At 40.2% G+C, this 18682-nt stretch overlaps 1 protein-coding gene across 8 annotated transcripts in view; it reads left to right on the top strand.

The window, feature by feature from the left end:
- Positions 1–18682, top strand: part of TENM1 (teneurin transmembrane protein 1) — a 796581-nt gene that overhangs the window by 472398 nt on the left and 305501 nt on the right. For 3 of the 8 annotated variants that reach the window (XM_038164635.1, XM_038164631.1, XM_038164625.1), the window contains exon 1: positions 11341–11739. The exons of 2 other annotated variants lie outside the window; for them this stretch is intronic. The gene's annotated coding sequence lies outside the window, so the exon portion shown is untranslated. Of the gene's footprint in view, positions 1–11340; positions 11740–12244; positions 12496–18682 lie in introns of those variants that run through there. 3 more of the 8 variants (XM_038164632.1, XM_038164628.1, XM_038164630.1) reach the window with 3 other exon arrangements.

The raw sequence follows: 18682 nt of genomic DNA, 5'->3' as shown, positions 1-18682 counted from the left end.
CTCTGGGAGCTGCTATACTACATGTACATCCCATCAGTAGACCACAGGATATGTAATAATATTTCCATACCAAGTTAAGGCTCCCTATTATGTGTGTGTGTATATATATATATATATATATATATATCTAAAGACATATGTGGGCTGATCAGTTTGCAAACAACTGAACTGCACATAATTCACTCATTTATAAACTGACTCTTCATCCAGTCATTAGTTTTTATACCAAATATTATGTTAGATTATGTTAGATTGTTTGAAACTGATTCTCCTCTTCCCATCCAATACACAAACAACATAAAGAAGCCTTAGGTGAAAGAAGCATGAGGGAACTCTCTGGTGCTTTTGTTCTCATTCCCATGAGAATGACTGTGTTTCTGATCCATTGCTGCACAGTGAAAGTTCAAATTAAAGATTTTGCACTTAGGGTGAATAACAGAAACATTAAAATTTACTTCAAGTATAGCAAAACTGTAAGTTTAACTTACTGTCCTATATCCCCATGTGTTATTTAGTCAGGTTTACATACTCAATACATTTTCCCAAAGGCTATTGCAGATTTACAATGCATTCTGCTTTCCTGAAGTACTTGCTTGTCTACAAAGTACTACGGATAAAAATTAGATATCAAACAAATGAGACGGCTGTCAGGAACTTATAAATAATGAATTGAACACTAGTTTACTAATAAATATTACAGAAAAGACCAATAGGTTCCAAAAGAGCATTCCCCTTATAGCTTCTTATTTAAAGTGCAAGGGTGTGATGCTGTTTAGGAGGCTGAATTATATATATCTGGATTTATAATTAGTCCAGCTATTAACCTTTTCTCCAGTTTCTCTCTTTGGTGATATACTGTACTATGAATTCCATAAGAGATTACCTTGCAGAAAATATGGTTTTTCATCACTTTTAATTTATTTATTCTCCATCTGATTCTCTGTTGTCATGTACTGGTGCAGTTTTATCTGTGCAAGATGGATACAGAACAGAATTTTGTGATCACTTAAAGAAAATATGCTTTTTTGTTGTTTTTTTTTTTTTTTATGAATATGAATTACAGAGCTTCCAAAGGTTTGAGGTAGCTCAGAACTTCAGGTGTGGAGTAATGTACCCAGCAGAAATTGCAGGCAAACCTAAGGCACTAAATCACTATGTAACAAAATTATCAAGTCTTATTCCTCCTGACCCCATAGTTGCCCAAGCACAAGTTTGTGTACATATATATCTATATATTTGTGTATACACACATATATACACAAATATAGATATATATCTATGCAAGGATTTCTGCAGGTGACCAGTAGCCACCTTTTGCAGCCAGATCTCTAAATGGAATATTTTTAAAGAAGTTGCATCAGAACCTTCTGCTCAGAGCTGATGAAAGCCAGTAAATGGGTGCCCATTAATGCTGCATTAGCACTGTAAAACTGCTGCACTTCACAAAAGCCTCCCAGAACACGACCCAGTCTGGACTCTTGAAATGGCTGCACATGTATTTGTAATTTGCCATCCATTCAGAAGCTGAAAAAAGGAGAGATCAAATTATCTAACTCTTCACAGGAACTTCTGAAAAACCAAACACAATGTTGTTGTGCTGGAATAGTTTCAAACGTATTTGTAGAAAGTGTGTAAACTCAAAATGCTTGTTTTAAAGATATTTTAATTAATTGTTCTGTTACTTCATATTTTTTAGAACAGTAGGTTGATGTCTATAGGGATTTCAAAAGTCAAAACTGACAGTACATATTTAACTATCATAACCACCCAGCAATTACATTTAGCTTCTGCATTCTCATCTAACTAGCCTTGCAATCTAGGAACTTCTGTGCATATTGGGATTTCTGTAAAAGTTAGTATTAATGAAATAGAGTTTTAAATTTCCCTAGGCTCAATCTAGACATTAAGAATATAAATGTAAATTAGCAGAGAAGAGCAAGCAGCCTTGAATACTAACATTTTCATCCCATAACTTTTAGTTTAAAATGTGCTACAGAATGTGGGATCCAACCTTCTGCAATGGCACCCTCAAATTCCATTAATAATTATCAGAATATTTCTGTAATTGTCTGTGTGCTTGCTAGAGCACTGTAAGACTCAGACACCCTCCAGTTACAGATTATTACTGTCTGTCTGATAAATAATTCCTGTCCAATTCCATTTTGACTTGAAGACTACTTCTAAAAAGATTCTTTTCTGCTTAAAAAAAATCCAGTTATAGAACAAATGTGGCCACAGTATTCTACTTATTTCACTTTTTACTGGCAAGACAAATCTTGCAAATTCATTGCCTTTTCCTGACATTTTTATAGCCACCTGCAGTGCTTATTTTCATTGCAGTGTATTTTGTATGATCATGGGTGTCCATACTCTGCTTTCATTGACTCTCTATCCCCATCACCACTGACGGTATGTTCTGATGGTAAGGAAGTGAAAAAAAGATAAATATTGAGAATATTTAGCTTGTACATGTGCTCTTACTTCAAACTATTGACATGGTTAGTAGCGAAGCACCAATTCTAGTTATAAAACCTGAGATTTTTATACTTGAAAAACAGCTCCTTTTAAAACTTTTCGCAGTGATTAAACACTCACTATTTGTTATGACCAGCTGCATAATCTAACTCTTTACCCACTCAGAATCATCAATCTCTTTCAATATATGCTGATAGCAATGGCCATAACTAGAAGACAGTAAGGGCTGGAAGGAAAATGATGATATAAACCTCACTTGTCTAAGTTCAAGTGAAGTGCTGAAAAAATGATAGTGCTTTCTGTGGCTATTGAGGACTATTATCTCATTGGAACAATGGGTTGAATAAATTAAAGGGAATAGTTTGTTATAAATCGTGATTGTGAATGCTTTATATGAAAGTATTTTTATCCTGTTTTGGTGTAATGAAAAAAGTGATCAATCATAGAAATAAAAAATAAGCTGGAAGGGATCTCAAGAAATTTTTGATCTTACTCACACTTGGAGCCTGGACCTTTCAAGTTTGAGTATTCCCAAAGATCAGACCCCTCCAGGCAACATGTTCTAGTATTTCCATGGTGAAAACATTTCTCGTAATATCTACCTGTAATTTCTCATGTGTGCCTGTTGCCTTTTTTCCTGTCCCATCCTGCTGAACTCACTCCAGAAAGTTGCTGTCTGTCTTGTACTAGGGGAGCTCTAAACCATCTGTCAGGTGTGGACTCAGACATCCTGCAGAGAGGCACAGCATGGCTTCCCCCACCTGCTGGATGCAGCCTGGCCTGCTGTCTTTCAGGGATATTTTGCCAATTCTCGTTCAGTTTGTTCCTCAGGATTCCCAGGTGCTCCTGCTGTCCTGCCTGGCCTCTGCACTGTACAGGCACATGACTCTGCACTCGCATGCAGGACTTTGTGCTACCCCTGACTGAACTTCTTGAGGGTCCTGTGAGCCCTGAGCTGTGCAGGGACCACCCCTCTCCACTTGGTATTATTCACAAATTTGCCAAGTGTACACTCTTGCCCACTGTTCAAGCTGCTAATAAAGGCATTATGTGTTCTTCTGATTGTGGTTGTGATATTTTATGAAAATCCCCTTGCTAGGATTTGCTTTTCTTGAGAAGCTGAAGGGCTTCAGCTTCAAGTGTAAATAATTTGTTATTTGTTATTGTGGAATGTAGTAGGTGCTTTCTCGATTGGTCAATGTGGGATGTTTTTATTTGGTGGCCAATTGAGGAGGCAGCAGTTTTTGGATTTTCTAGGAGTTATAGAATTTTGTTATTTATTTCTTTCTATTTTTGTTTTGTTTTTTAATAATTCTTTTATCTCTATTCTTTGTAGTATAGTTATAGTGTAGTCTTTTTTAATGTAATATATATCATAATATAATAAACCAGCCTTCTGAAATTGAGTCAAGATCTCTCCTTCTCTTCACCAAGTCCTCACTGCCCAGAAGACCCACGGTAATACTTCTGATATCGACAGAAGATAAAGAATCTGACAGGTATCAATGTGGAGGGATGAATAGTTGATTGCTGTGTTCCTGTTTTTCCAAAAGGAACCATATGAATTGACAATATTTTAAAAGAGTAAAAACCTTTTCAATGAATCTCGAATAAAGAAGTATATATAGATTTTCCTGAACACCTGCATGATAATGATGCAAGCCTCAGAAATGTTTGTGTGAAATATGTCTTAATTTACTACCTTAAAAAACACCCCACATCCATCAGTTTCAACCTGCAGTTTTTGTGGGAGTCATTTGAGAGATTTTGCTAACAAATACAAAGCTGAAAAAAAATGGAATTCCCTTGAAAAAATTTGGAATTCTCTGTTTGCTCCAGTATAAGTGATACTAAGGGATGAAGATATCTGACAATCTTCTACACTAACCTTTGTAATTTTCAATAAGTATTCCAGAAATTTGCTAATGGATTGTATGCTAAGCTTTGGGTCATTTGGTTGGTTTTGTTTGGGTTGAATTTCTGTTCTGATTTTGTTTGGTTGGTTTTATCTCATAGATAATGGGGTTTTTTAGCACAGCATCCTTTTTCATGTTACTTATCAATTTTCTGACAGTTTCAGCCTCAGTTCTGAAGACAGTTCAATATTTTGGGTACAATATTTGAAGTTGCTAGAGAACAGTAGCAAATTAGTCCAGCACGACTCTCAATTACCTTTGTTACAGGACAATGAGGATAATAGCCTAGGCCATAAATTTTATTGCAGTTTCTTACAAAATTGAAGGTGAACAAGAAAATTCAAGGCATCACAATTTTCAGTGAGATGCCTCTTAAAATCATTTGGTTTAAAAGCATTTGACATAACTTAAAAGACATTTTTTGCAAGCTTGCCTCCTAGGAAGCACTTGGGAGTCTAAGTAAAATTTGAATGTTTATGTTTTAAAGCACTTTTAATGCAAGAAATCTGTGTATAATTATCTCTAATTAGTCATCTCTTCCACTGAGACTTATACTAAGCATTTAGTTTTTCTCTACAGTAGCTATTTCCCAGGCTTCTTTAATAACTAGGACTGTCAACAAGCTGATCTCAGGATCAGATTTCAAACTCATCTTATTCCATTCTACCTGTTGCTTCAGGACATTTCTTAATGAGGCCAGAGTTACTTTCATGTCTAATTAAGCTGAAGAGATTAAGATATTTAGGTCTTGTTTTTGTATACTCTCCTAAGGGAAAAGTAAATACATAAGCAACAGAGATCAGCAGAAATACAAGAAAGAAGAAAAGCAGCAGGAACACAGGGGATTATTATGTAATATAAGGGAACAGGAAAAGGCTGGGTAGATTATCCTTCCTAAAGTATGTTCACTTGCCTCAAAAAATATTGCACTGAACTGAATTCTCCCTAACATGATAATATGTCTTTATCAGATGAACCTGAAAGAGAAATATGGAAGAAGGGACTTTATGTCTTTATAAAATATATTTGAAAACAGATCCTGATTAGGATTTCCTATTTATACAATAAACTGGAAGGTAACCATGAGACTGATGAAACAATGTATCCAAAATACTCTATTAAACATGCTTTTGTTTTTTATGTTCCTTATCTTCTCCAGTGTCAGCTTTCAATGCAATGAGAAGTTTATTATTTCATTTGGGAAAGAAATGATCCCTGTTTTATGGAAGCTTAATCTCTCTTCAGAAGTGCTTTACCTTAGTTCCACCCTAATGGGCAAGTGGATAGACTCAAACCTCTTTTAGCATGTATTCATATTCCAGAATACACATTTCAATTGAATATTTTTCAACAATGTTTTTTAATAGCCATCCTTCTTAGTAAAAGGTTTCTCAAATCTTCTCGTTTAGGTACAGCTTTCTGCAGTACCCAAGAAGTTCCCTCTAAAGGCAGCAAAGCATTTAAACTAATCTTTTCATAACTCCAGCTCCTTTCAATTACCTGGCAGTATACTTATTTATGCATTTTGCATGTTTCTTTCATGTGAATTTATGGGTTTTCTCAATTTTTTCTTAAGATCTGAAAATATATGGATGCTCTTACATCTTTTCAGCCTTTTCACTCATGACCTAGAATTCATTTTTATTTGGGTCTTGGAGGGAAGCTGACAGATACAACTGGTCTGTTTGGAGGGTTCTGGAGTTCAAACCAAAATAATGTAGAAAAAAGTTCTCTATGCCAGTTGGAAATTCATTTTTTCCCTCCAGTTTATTTAAAAAAAAAAAAAAAGGAAAAAGAGAAAACCCTAAAAGTTTAATTTTAAACAATTTTTTTAAATCTTAATAGATAATATTTCTTATAATTAACTTAAGGCAAATGGAATAGCTGGTACTGCAGCTACATATCGGCGACCACCACCCAAGCCAGGCTTCCTGGGAAGTGGCGAATCAGCCCCGGTGCCAGGAGCATCAGCACCACCTTGTGTTCATGGGAGAGGACAATCAGCCGGGAACACGCCTCCCCAGCCATCGAAACCACAGCGCTTCCCTCTTCTCCCCATGGCACGCTAACGAAGGAGCCATATTTGTGGAAAAGATGCATAATTTTTGCTACTGCAAGTTTAGAATAATCGATATGTCCAAGTACATGATAATTTATCAGGAAACTTGCTTGCATTTTTGGTCAATGCGTAGACAGCAGCCGCAGCACATGAACAGCCCAACTACTGCCAGATTTTTTCAGTAGGCATCTTGGAACAAGATGGCTTGGAGGTGAATTTTGTGAGAAGGTTTGCAGTTATTTACAGGAGTTCTTTCTCAATGTGAGACATGACACTGTAAAACCTGTTCTTTTATTTGAAAATTTAAAAAGGGAACAAAGGAGACCGGTGTCATGTAGTGATGGAGAGCCTTGAGAGTCAGTATGATGTTTGGATTCCTTTTTCATAGCCTGTAAACATCCTACAAGGCAGTGCTGCTTCCTTCAGTCTTTTGCACAGTAGAAACTGTTCTGTAAACAAATCTATTTCTGGTACATTTTTCCACCAACTTGACTATGAAAATGCATCAGTTTTCATTTCTTTTTCAAAAAAATCCACTTCTCTCTATCCATTTGGTTCTGAGAGTACATTTTCTGGAAAGAAATATCCCATCAGAAATTGCAGATACTTCTCTTTTAGCTCTACCATATGAAGTACTGTTTCTAGCAGAAATTCTGGGACAAAACCTGTTCAGGAACTGGTAATAATATGGGAGAGCAATTTCATTGAGAGTTTTCTACACCTCAGCATATTTAGCCTAGCTTCCCAAAAGTCAGGTCTTCCATCTGAGAATGAAACAGAATAACAACTGTCCCTACTTTCTGGCCCCTTCTTTTGGTCCAGAAATTAAAAACCTCTGATTGGTGTTCCACAGCTCACTTTCACCTTTCTCAACTTTTAAAAATTTGAATGTTCCCAGACTAAGTGCAAGACTGTGTGCCTGCATGTCACTTGAGTGCAATGTATCAATTTTCAGTATACACGCAACTAGAAAAACATATTGTGACATGGTATGCTCATAAGTGTCAAAAAATGATCCTGATTCTCTTTTACCCTTCAGTTTGTGCATCATTACAGAGAATTCGCTTTGGGGACAGTTAGACTTCTGTTTTGATCATGTTTTACATCCACACTTCATGCACTTCTATCAGACTGACGTAAGGTATCATTTTAAAAAATGGAAATTTTCCAAACCCACTGTGCAAACTCTGCATGATGGATCAGTCTCATTAGTTTTATCAAGTATAAACCTGGGCTTCGAAAAAAAAAATGCAACCTTGTGCGGTATGGTTGGGATCCCATGTTGATGTACACCCCAGGATCTTCCTCAACAGTGTCCTTTTAGAGGTTGACAATGTCTCTAATGTCCTTATAATTTTTCTCCCTGTTCCAAAAGGGGCAGGGCACTGTTATTAGTGCTACTCAGTTCCTTCTGTCACTTTCTGTCAGACAGCTGGGATCTCAACGCCCTTTGTATTTGGGTAGTTTACTAGCAGTGTTAAGGGACTCACTGTAAATATTCCATAACCTTTCTGAAATAGTTTTCTCTTTTTCTGTTGAAAAGACAGTACCTAACAGGGCAATAAGAGAGCTGTAAGAGAAACTTCTTACAAGGACAGGGAGTGACAGGACAAAGGGGAATGGCTTCAAGCTGCCTGAGGGCAGGTTTAGATGAGGTATTAGGAAGACTTTCTCTGCTGTGAGGGTGGTGAGGCACTGGCACAGCTTGTGGGCAGGGGGGCTGTGAATGCCCCATCCCTGGAGTGTTCAAGGTCAGAGTGGATGGAGCTCAGAACAACCTGGTCTAGTGACAGGTGACCCTGCACATGGCAGAGGGCTGGAATGAAATGGTCTTTAAAGGTCCCTTCTAACAAAAACTATTCTGTGATTTTATGAACCTGAACCTCGTATTTTGTGTATTTAGCATTGGGATCTGGCTGACCTCTTGTCTCGGTGTTTTGAAGCCTGTTAACTGTAAGAAGGAGTAATTTCCACAAATAGCAAATCAAACAACCACTTTAACTATTAAGGGACGTGTCTTATGTCTCACAGTTGTCAGGAAAGCAGTCTAGTATAAACTAGAAAAGTTCCCCAAAATTTCAGAGAAGTTTTTGAGGACTTCATCTGATTGAAACAATAGAGACACAAAGAGGAACTTTCAGCATCATTCTCAGAAGAATAGACTGACAGAACTTTGGTGAATGGTGATATCCTACCCCAGCTGGGTTGAAAAGTTCCTCTTCAGCTGTGAGACCAGCAGCTGTGTCTCAGGTCTCAACCCACATTGTTGCAATGCAGTCAATGATCTCTATTCCCACAGGAGGCATGAAAATAACTTAAAAACCAGTCCTTCAGCATAACTCATCAGGTAAAGACAATGACTCACTTAGGAGGCTCATGTGAACTTGAGTGAGCTAAAAGGTGTCAAGCCAGTCCTTAGCATCATTGCTGCAACAATGGGTGCCGCACCTGTGCACTCGAGATACCATCCCCTGCTACTTACACAGAAAATCTCCACTGCAGAGAGCTGTAATGCTATATAAACCTACCTGTGTAAGAAAACTCCATTTGGCACCAGCATTTCTAGCAATATTTTTACTTGTTGCTTTCTTTTAAACTAGTTTAGCAGGCTTGGTTGTGAAATCTGAGGTCAGAAATCTTTTTTCTAAATGCATTTAGGTTTGATGTGCTTAAGGACTCTTGTTGCCAAGTATAAAAATATTTATCCTGATTCTTGGAAAGCGCTCTGTCTGTATCTGTTCCTTCTACTGAAACATTTCCCTTTAACTCTTATTGTCCTACTCTTTATTATCCCATGGGATCCCCAATGGGCTCTGCTCCTGTTTCTGTTGGAGCATGCATGTAACACACCCAAAATTCCACACTTTCTTCTGCATCTTTCTCATGGAATAATACAGAGTATCTGCATGGTTGTCCAAGCAGACCTTTTGAGTTTCTCTAACTCACTAGGGAACATCCATGGGTATCTGAAATAACTACATATATATATATATATATATATATATATATATATATATATATATATATATATCAGACACTCCACTCGATACCTGGCAACAATTTTCCACTGCTGAGTTGATCCACTTTGTTTCATTTACCTGAGCAGCAGTGGCTGAAGAGACACAGGTAGAATTGAACATCCACCTCCAATGGTTATCTTTTTATGCCTTGCCATGATGAGGCTACCATCTTTTTATGACTACTATATGTTAATGACTACAACAGGCAATTCCATAGGATTCCAAGAAGAAAACTTATTGTGTTCCTTGTCTGTCCACAGTAGACCAATATTTACTTCAATTTGGTACTATCTTAAAACCTGGAATCCAGATGGGTCAGCTATCTTGGTTTATGTTTCTGTGACTAACATGGTTACTTCATTCAAGACCTTTTTCTTTCTTTGGTTTTGAGTTATTTCCATGTTCAATCCATGGTATCTAATTTTTGTATTAATGAAAAACAAATGTTAAAGTCTGTCCAGAGAGAGAAGGAACCAAAACAACCATTCTACTGGGAAAGAAATGTACATGTTACTTTAGGTTTAGAAGAACTCAGACTGATCTATACTGCTGAAGAATTACTCCACCTACCAGGACTAAATCACAGATATTTGAGAGGACTGTTTTGGCTTAAAATAATTAACTTTTAGTAGTTAATGATCAAGATTGTTGAATAGCTTCAAGATTCATGAGAAATAGATTTGGTTACTTCTGGCTTTTCTGGGCTTCCTATGAAAGTAATGTATAGAATAATAGATTATTTTACCTAATTTATTATTTTTTATTTATGCATTCCATGATATTATACAGGTACCTTGAAGATGTTATTTTCCCCAAATACTTGCGTAAACACCATAAAAGAACTGTCTTAATGAAGTACGTTCTGGGGTACAGTAAAGAGTAAACAAAAGGACTCCACTTTGGGTGGTCTGTGCAGAAACTTACGAAAGACTTACAAAACTTACAAAGAAGTAATAGCAATAGTCAATTGCATGCTTTTTCCCAATGTTTTCCTGGGACTGAATTCACAAGCTAAATTATGTAAATAAGCTCAGTGATTTTTAGGAATTGATAGATATGTGTATGCAGTATTCATGTGACCAGGATGGAAACAGACTGATGAGCCAGGTCCAGCCTCAGAGGCACATCTTTTCCAGTTCCTCGCATTTCTTCAGCATAATAAAATTTTTACTAATAAATGCTGCTGCAGAATTAGCTGTTACAAAAAGAGCAGGTGGTAATAACCTTGTATGCCTTCTTGAGTATAAACAGTGCAGAAATTATAAAATTATAGAGATCATCACCAGCTGAAGGTCCCCTCCACTAAGACTCGGGACTGTTAATTGAGGTGGCCACAGGAGATCCCCACTTTAATAAACTCAGATCGCGAAAGGAAAGCTGCTGAAGCACCTTGTACAAATCAGCGTCCCTCTCCCAAGCCTTGATTCCACTATCGGTCTGATTTCCCACGCAAGATAAATTATTTACAAGGTGTTCTGCGCTACATCCCGAGGCAGAGGCCCGCCGGTGGGGCGTTCTTTCCTCCCTTACTCCGGGACGAGTGGCGGAACCCCGCGGAGCCGGGGCAGCATCCCTCCCTCAGGCGAGCGTAGCCAGCTCACCTGCCCGCAGACTTGCCGAACTCTGCCCAAATCTCGCACGGCCAGGGGCGGGGCGGGCTCAGCCGCCGCTGCCCGGTCGCTCCCCGCCCCGCGGCCCCTGCTCCCCGGCCTCCCGCCCGCCGCGGGGCAGCCCCGCCGCGCCTCGCGCCCCCTCAGCCCTCGCCCGCCGAGGTCGGCGCGAGGCGGCTCGAGGCGCGGCGGTGGGCAAGGCGCCTGCGCAGCTCTCCCGGGCATGCTCATTAACAGCGGAGGAGCCGAAAAGGGGAAAAAAAAAGAGGAAAAAAAAAAGAAAAAGAAAAATCCCACCCTGAGAGCGAGCGGCGCCGCTGACACTACACCCGCCGGAGAGCGGCGGCGGCGGCGGCAGCAGCGGCGGCGGGGCTGCGCCGCGCCGGCCCCGCGTCCCTTCACGCCTCGGCTCCCAGCGCCCGCCGCGGGCAGCTGCGGGGCGAGCCGCGGCAGCAGCAGCCGGCGCGTCCCCCCGGCGGGGCGGAGGGGCCAGGGCGGGCTGCGGGGGAGCCGCCGGCAGCGGCGATGTGGATTTATATTGGCCCGCTCCGCAGCCGCCGGGGAGCGGGGCGCGGGCACCGCACCTAGAGGCGATGGGCGAAGCCGTCGGCGGGGCTGAGCCGGGGCGCTGCTGAAAGTTCAGCCGGTGGCCGCGCTCGGTAAGTTTGCCGGGGAGGCGGGAGCGGCGCCGCGGGCGCCCGAACTTCGCGTTTCGCGGGGGGCAGCGGCGTCCGAGCCGGGGCGGCGAGGGGAGCGCCGGGCGCCGCCGGGGGAGCCTTGCCCCGCCGGAGCGGGAGCCGCCGGGCGCTCCCGGAGGGGTTTTTTGGATGGCGCTGGGTGTGTACGTGCGGCTCCGCGAGCGCTGCGCGGGCGGCGGGTGCCGGCGGGCGGCCGCGGGCTCCGGGGCGATGCGTGCGGGCACCGCGCGGCTGCGGGAGCGGGCGCCCAGCAGCGATGCCACGCTCGGGGCTGAGCCCCGGCGCCCCGCACGCCAACAGGGGGGCTCCTTCGCCCGCGCTTGCCGGGCGCGGCGTGTCGGCGCGGAGCGGCGCTCTGACCGCCCGGCCGCGGTGCCATCGCCCCGGGCGGCAGCGGCTCCCCGTGCCCGGGGCGGCGGCGCGAGTGCGCGGCTCTCCGCGGGGTGCGGCGAAAGGCGGGGCGCTGCCGGGGGCCGGGCTCCGGCTCCGCGCTGGCGTTGCGGGAGCGCCCGGGCCGCTCGCATGAAAAGCCGCATCTCCGGTGCGCGCAGCGTGAGGCGGCTCCGCCGGGGCAGCGGGACCGCGCTCCCTCCCAGCTGGAGGATGGAGCAGCCTGATGTGTCACCGCTCCTCAGGCGTGATCTGCTGAACGTGTGCTTGGTGTATTCTCCTGTCACCGATTGTGGGATCTGGTAATCTCTTTTAGTCAAGGCGTGTGTACGTACAGGCGCTACACTGCTCTGCTGCTTCCAGCTGTTTTTTCTCTAAAATACCTTACGGCTGTAGCTCCTGACTGACGGTTTAAGCTTCATGTATGCTTAGACCGGCTGTGGCTATGGTTGTGGTACATAGTGAGGAACCTGCCTCTGTAGTATTAACTGTATGCTCTTACCGTGCTAAATGGCAACACGTTTACCTTAGCAGATCTGAGCTTTACGCGTTCTAATGCTGAAATCAATGCCAAGAACTCCCCGCCTTCCCCTTTATTTGGCTTAAATATATGCTGCCTCTTTAGGATGTATAGTAACTAACTATCTTAGTGATAGTCTTTTATTGATTGTTTTCCCAATATCCAAAGGTTGTAGATACCCATCTTGATTGTGCTGATGCTTCCCTGATAATTAACGAGTCAGATACACTGTACTATGGAAATAAATACCAACTGTCCGTGTGGTGGGGCAAGCATCTCAGACATCTTCTGTGTCTCCAAATGGTTTTGCAGTAACAAATCCCCACCACTCCTAGTGCCTGGATTTTACCTGTTAATTGTTAAGCTTAACGTAAAGCAATTTGATATTTGAAGTATGGAATTGCTGGTGTTGTAGTGAGCATTTTGTGAATCACAGCTAGCAAGATAAACTGTAGTAGGGGAAGAGCTATACATCAGAAGGTGAGACACAGCCCAATAGCTTTCCTTCTTTCTTGTCCATAGTTTCTTTTTGAAGCTTGTTTTATACATGACCCTTAATGCTGTAGATTAATCTCAAAACACTTTTTCACAGACTAAATGCAGTCTTCTCAACAGCCTTCTATCCCTATAGATGTCATATTGATAACATAAATTCATCAGAAGTTGATACTGTAGTTTTAATATAACTGTGTGTCTTGGGAATTTTGGCTTGCTGGTTTGTTTTAAGAACTCAAATCTGTAAACTGCTGGGGATTTTAGGAACCTGTCTCAGTCTTGTGTGTTTTTTATTGTTGTTTTTGGTGTGCTTTCTTTCTTTCTTTGTTTTTTTTAATCACAGTTTTGTTTCAAAGAATGGTTAGAAGTTTTCTGAATAACACATATCCAATAGAATTTTTATCTGAATATCTGTTTTAAAAAACCTCAGTCAAAACCAAATAAGATCCCCAGAGAATTACTGAAATAAAAATCCTTTATTTTAAAGAGAACAGTTCCTTTCAGTTGCCAAATTTTAGGTATTTAAATTGTGTGTATAAATAGCAAATGAGAAAATTCTTATTAAAAGCAGCTTTTAAGAATGTGGGAATGCAAATTACTACTCTCAATACTTCAAGTAATCAGATGTGGAAGTAAATGAACATATTGTATTGATGGCTTATGTGTAAAAAAGCTATTGAAGTGTATTCAGAGTTCTATAAAAGCAGTGTCATCTGAGGAAAACTGTGGCAAAGGAAATCTATTACTCATTTGATGTGGCAACATAGTTAAAATGGTAGTTTTGAAAACTGAAGAAATTACCTGGTTGCTCACACTTGTGCCTGTAGTCACATATGGAGGTGTGCAATGTTATCTGCAGTAATGGCTTAGGAACAGGTAATTGTATACTTCCTTCTTTCCATTGAGATAGGAAATTCGGGGGATTGGTGTTGATGTTAATTGGAGCAGACAGGACATTATTTCAATATGATTCATGAGGTCTAAATGGTAAGCATTTAATTTTTAAATGATCTTAATCTGAAAAATGTAAGAAGAATAACGCTGCTTAATTTATCACAGTCTCAGGGCTTTGAATATGGGAGAGCAGTCCTCTTCATTTGGTCAGGAATATTTTTTGTTCCCATTTTACAGCCTGAGAGAACGATATGTCCTGTCTTTGCTTCTATCACAGTGACTGCTAGTGTCTCACAGTGACTGTATGGGACTAGATTTTAAAATGTTTTAGAGTCCAGCTATAAAATGGTGATGGAACTATGTCTGAAATTCATGAGTTTGTTTTCTTGTCTGCTACTTCTTCATTTAGATGTGCCCGTTGATTATATTTGACAGTTCAGCACAACTGGGTTAATGACAACTTTTGTGAGACCAAACAGACTTAGTACAGTTTTGCTCTTTCCCTAAAGGCCCAGCCCTGAGTCTGCTGATTTGAGGTCCAAAATTTTCTGCCTTCAAAGTTATGAAAATAGGATCAAGTCAAACCGTAGTTTGGTAATTGTTGGTGGAAGCAAGTTTATGTATTGTAGTCACTAATCTGTTTGGCTTCTTTAGTGTTTTAAAGTGGTAGGTGCCTGAAGTACTCTAATACTTATGCAGCCTTTATATGAGTTAGGAAAAGGAAATACAGTGTTTGCTTTGTCACCTTTCCTTTGCTCACCTCTAAAGTTCGGTTATAATCCCAGTGTACAAACTTTAGATTTCCCAAGATTTTTGTGCATTACATACACAAGTTGATGACAACTTATGTTTCTAAAACCTATGCAGAAGTTACCAATAAATATCACAGTATTAAAACAGTAAGGAAAATTTCATAGAGTCATAGAATAGTTTGGGTTGGAAGGGACCTTTAAAGTTCATCCAGTCCAACTCTCCAGCAATCAGCAGGAATATCTTCAAGTAGATCAGGTTGCTCAGAGCCCTTTCCAGCCTGACCTTGAATGCTTCCAAGGATGGGGCCTCTACCACCTCTCTGGGCAACCTGTGCCAGTGTCTCATCACCCATACTATAAAAACTTCTTCCTTAATCTGAATTGACTCATCTTCAGCTGGAAACCATTACTCCTTATCCTCTTTAAGTCATTGTTGCTGATACCAGTATTTGACTACAGTCCTTTCCAATGAATAAATAAAAATCATTATTGTCTCACAAATTAAAATGCTTGCTGTGCTTGGAGAAACCAGATTGAAGCTAAGACTTGTGAAGGTTTTGGTTCAGAAAAAAATACCATGTTTAGAAAAAATTTCTCATTTTTATGATGTAGGGGTGTGTGGAATCCTAGGTGGACACGTGTTGAAGTGATGCTGCTGCTCTCCTGTAGAGGTTGATTTAGTCTTACACTCAATTGATACAGAAAAGTTACAGCTGGTTATCCCGCCTTCTGTTCGTCACCAGTGCTGCGTATCTGAATGATGCTGGTTTGTAACTGGTATGACAAAATTGAAATGCCACTAGAGAACAAGAAGCTCTGTATCTAACTTTAGTCCAGGTAGCATGCAAACCTGTCATCTGTGGTGGCAGATAGATCAACCAGCTACAGCATATCAACCATTCCATCGTTTTGCCAGACCAGCACTGCATCATTGAGGGCTTTTGCATCGTCTCAGTTTCTCAGTGATGCTCACCAAGAGCATCATCATTATTTTACCAGGTAGATACCTATTTTAAAAGATTGAGCATTTTGCTGAAGTACTTATAAGTGGCATATGCAAAGTTTATTGAAATCAATTAGAGGCTGACTTGTCCCTCCCTCAGCTTGCCATTTTACTAACTCACTTTTTATGGTTTCTTGACCAAGCACACAGTACAGTACTATTGGCTGAGCTATTACAGATGCACAGAATTATTCTGTAGTACAGCTGGAGCTGTAGGTTTTAGACTATGATAGAACTGTCAGTGGTAGCTCCCTCCTCCAAAATGACTATCCAACATGTATCTTGCTATTGTTCTGCTTTCTGTGAATCAAACAATTTACTAAGAAAGAGACAGAAATGTGCTATGTGTCAGTTGATCTCTCTGAGTAAAATAAGAGGGAAATTATGTTAAATGATACTTCTGTTGGATGGAAGGTAAGATTTTGATGTTGCTTAAGTAAAAAGGAAATATTAGTTATATTCTTAACTTGGCATTTTGGTACGCCTGTTCTTGAGACTCTTATGTTGCATTTCATGAAGAGGAGACTATGCTTAAATGAGCAGATTTCAGTCCTCATCCATCTTTGCCTATGGCTGAAACCACATAAATATTAATTCTTTAAAACAGAAGTCTTTACTGGTAGGCTTAAAAATCAGTTCACATGGCTGAAGCTAATTGCCATTGCCATCTAACTTCAGAAAAACTCTTCTTTTATTTGTTGATATTTAAGTGTTTTCTGTTTATTTGCTTGAAAGCCTTCATACATCTTGAAATTTGATGCACTATAACATGGAAATCTTCGTGTATAAATTATAACTGTAGTTAGCATTATGCAACACGGTAATGTCACTAGTATTTATACTTTACAGGAGAAGTAATTTAGATGGTTCTCTACCTTTTTTGAATAGCTTGTAGGTGTTACCTGTTCATTTAATTCACTATATTAAATGCCATTGGTTTTACCTTAATGTATCTTTAATAAATTTAAAAACCTGTTTGAGCAATGAAAAAGCACCAGAAATACAACTTTAGTGGAAATTGAAATATTAATATCAGTGATACAGGGTTAATTGAATGTCAGGAAGAAAATACCATCCAGAGGATGAAAACTCCTTTACTTGTAACTTCTACATTGAGAGTAATTTCAAGGTGTTTTAAAAGTTGAAATGAGTCCTAAAATGGTGGGGAAAATGCATCCTAAAACTGCAGTTTCTAACTTAACTGTTGCTGTTCTATTTGAACACAAAATCTAAAGTAGTTTCCTGAATAATAATGAAATGAGGCATAAAAATTAATCTCCATAGAGAGTCCCTAAGGGGAAGAAAAGACAGATGACTTTGTGAAGAGCATTCTGGTGTGCAACGAGATGAGGCATTTCTCATATTCATGTTGCTGAGTAATCTTTATTTACTTACATGGAGTAAGTTTTGGTACTTCTTTCCCTTATTTTCTTGAGCTAAGGATGTTTGCCTCTACCTGCCCTTTCCACAGATCGGGCATGTGAGTTGAGTGCTCTTGTTGCCAGTCTGGCTGGATTCTGATTATCTGTCAGTAAGTAACTGGTATTTTCAAAGCTTCTCTGTTAAAGTTCCAGTTAGTCTGAAAGAAAAGGAAGCTCTTTTCTTTTCATGCTTTCAGAAGCAGTTCACTTCCTGCCAGCACTAAAGCTTTGTCTCTTCTGTGGCTTGATGTTGAAGCTTCTGTATTGAACTCAGCGTGTTTCCCTTTTCTCTTGAACTGATGAAGAGTCAAAATTTAATGTAACAGATTCATCAGCTGGCAGTGAGGATGGGATTTATTTTGGAGAACTGAGATGCTGAAGACTTGTCTATTCTCCTCTGCTGAATATGGAACCTACATGTTGGATTTCCTGAGTTTGTGTGATTGGGTATTGAATGGAGCAGCTTCGGAGTTCTGTTAGGTATTTGCCATGTAACCTTTTGTGCTTTCAGACTTGTAACTGTGTCTAGAAATAGCAGGTGTGTGGAAATTGAGGGATGCTGGAAGTCATCTTGTATGCATATGTATATATATTATGTATGTATATATATATATCTATATCTATATATCTATCTACATGCTGTTACACTGAATGTAGACCATATGCTCAAATTATTAAAAATAATCAAAAATTAAATTAAAAGTTATTTTTGTTTCATAAGTCTCAGAGTATGACTGCTGGACCATAGGTGTTTGTGTTACTTGTGATTTAAAAACCTGTGTTAGGTTTTCTATGTTTGGAACTTTTTACAGACATGCAATTATATTGTGTTTTATCATTGCTTACTACTGCCGTGCCATAAATCATCAAGCTAACACAAATGGGGCCCTTGAAGTGTTAGTCATTCCTGTCCCACGCTTAATGAGTAACCTTTGACATTTCAGTAAACATCAGCATGCTGGGTGCTAAGTGTACTGTCTATGTCGTTATCAGATGGAGACAAGTTCTCATTTTTAAAAGAAATTACTCAAAGTCAAATGCAGGAATGACACAAGAGAAATGTGTATTGCCTGCTCCTTCCCCACATGTGCTTTTGTTTGTAGATAAGTAAAGGGCATGAAATCTTTCTAGTGTGTTCCAATTCTTAACAAAGAGAAGCTGTGAGCAAGTGTTTGCAAGCTCTTATTCCATCATAACAGCTGTGGTCAGCATGCAAGGTGTTTACAGGGTGAGCCAATGTCTGAGGATGAGGACCAAGAGCTCAGCTGTGTCAGTCAGCCAGAGAAGTCCAGCACCTTCATTAGAGCTTGAAAATCTGGAACCATTTTTGCATAAGTAATGTATATTTATATAATTTTGAAGTGATAGTGAGTTTAAACAGTTCTGTCATGATGTGATGGTGGATTTCACACCAGAACATGAGAAGCAG

The sequence above is a fragment of the Motacilla alba genome, chromosome 4A, assembly GCF_015832195.1.
Source record: "Motacilla alba alba isolate MOTALB_02 chromosome 4A, Motacilla_alba_V1.0_pri, whole genome shotgun sequence".
Lineage (NCBI taxonomy): Eukaryota > Metazoa > Chordata > Aves > Passeriformes > Motacillidae > Motacilla > Motacilla alba.
The sequence above is the reverse complement of the archived record's forward strand: the minus strand, read 5'-3'. Positions and strand labels throughout refer to the sequence as shown.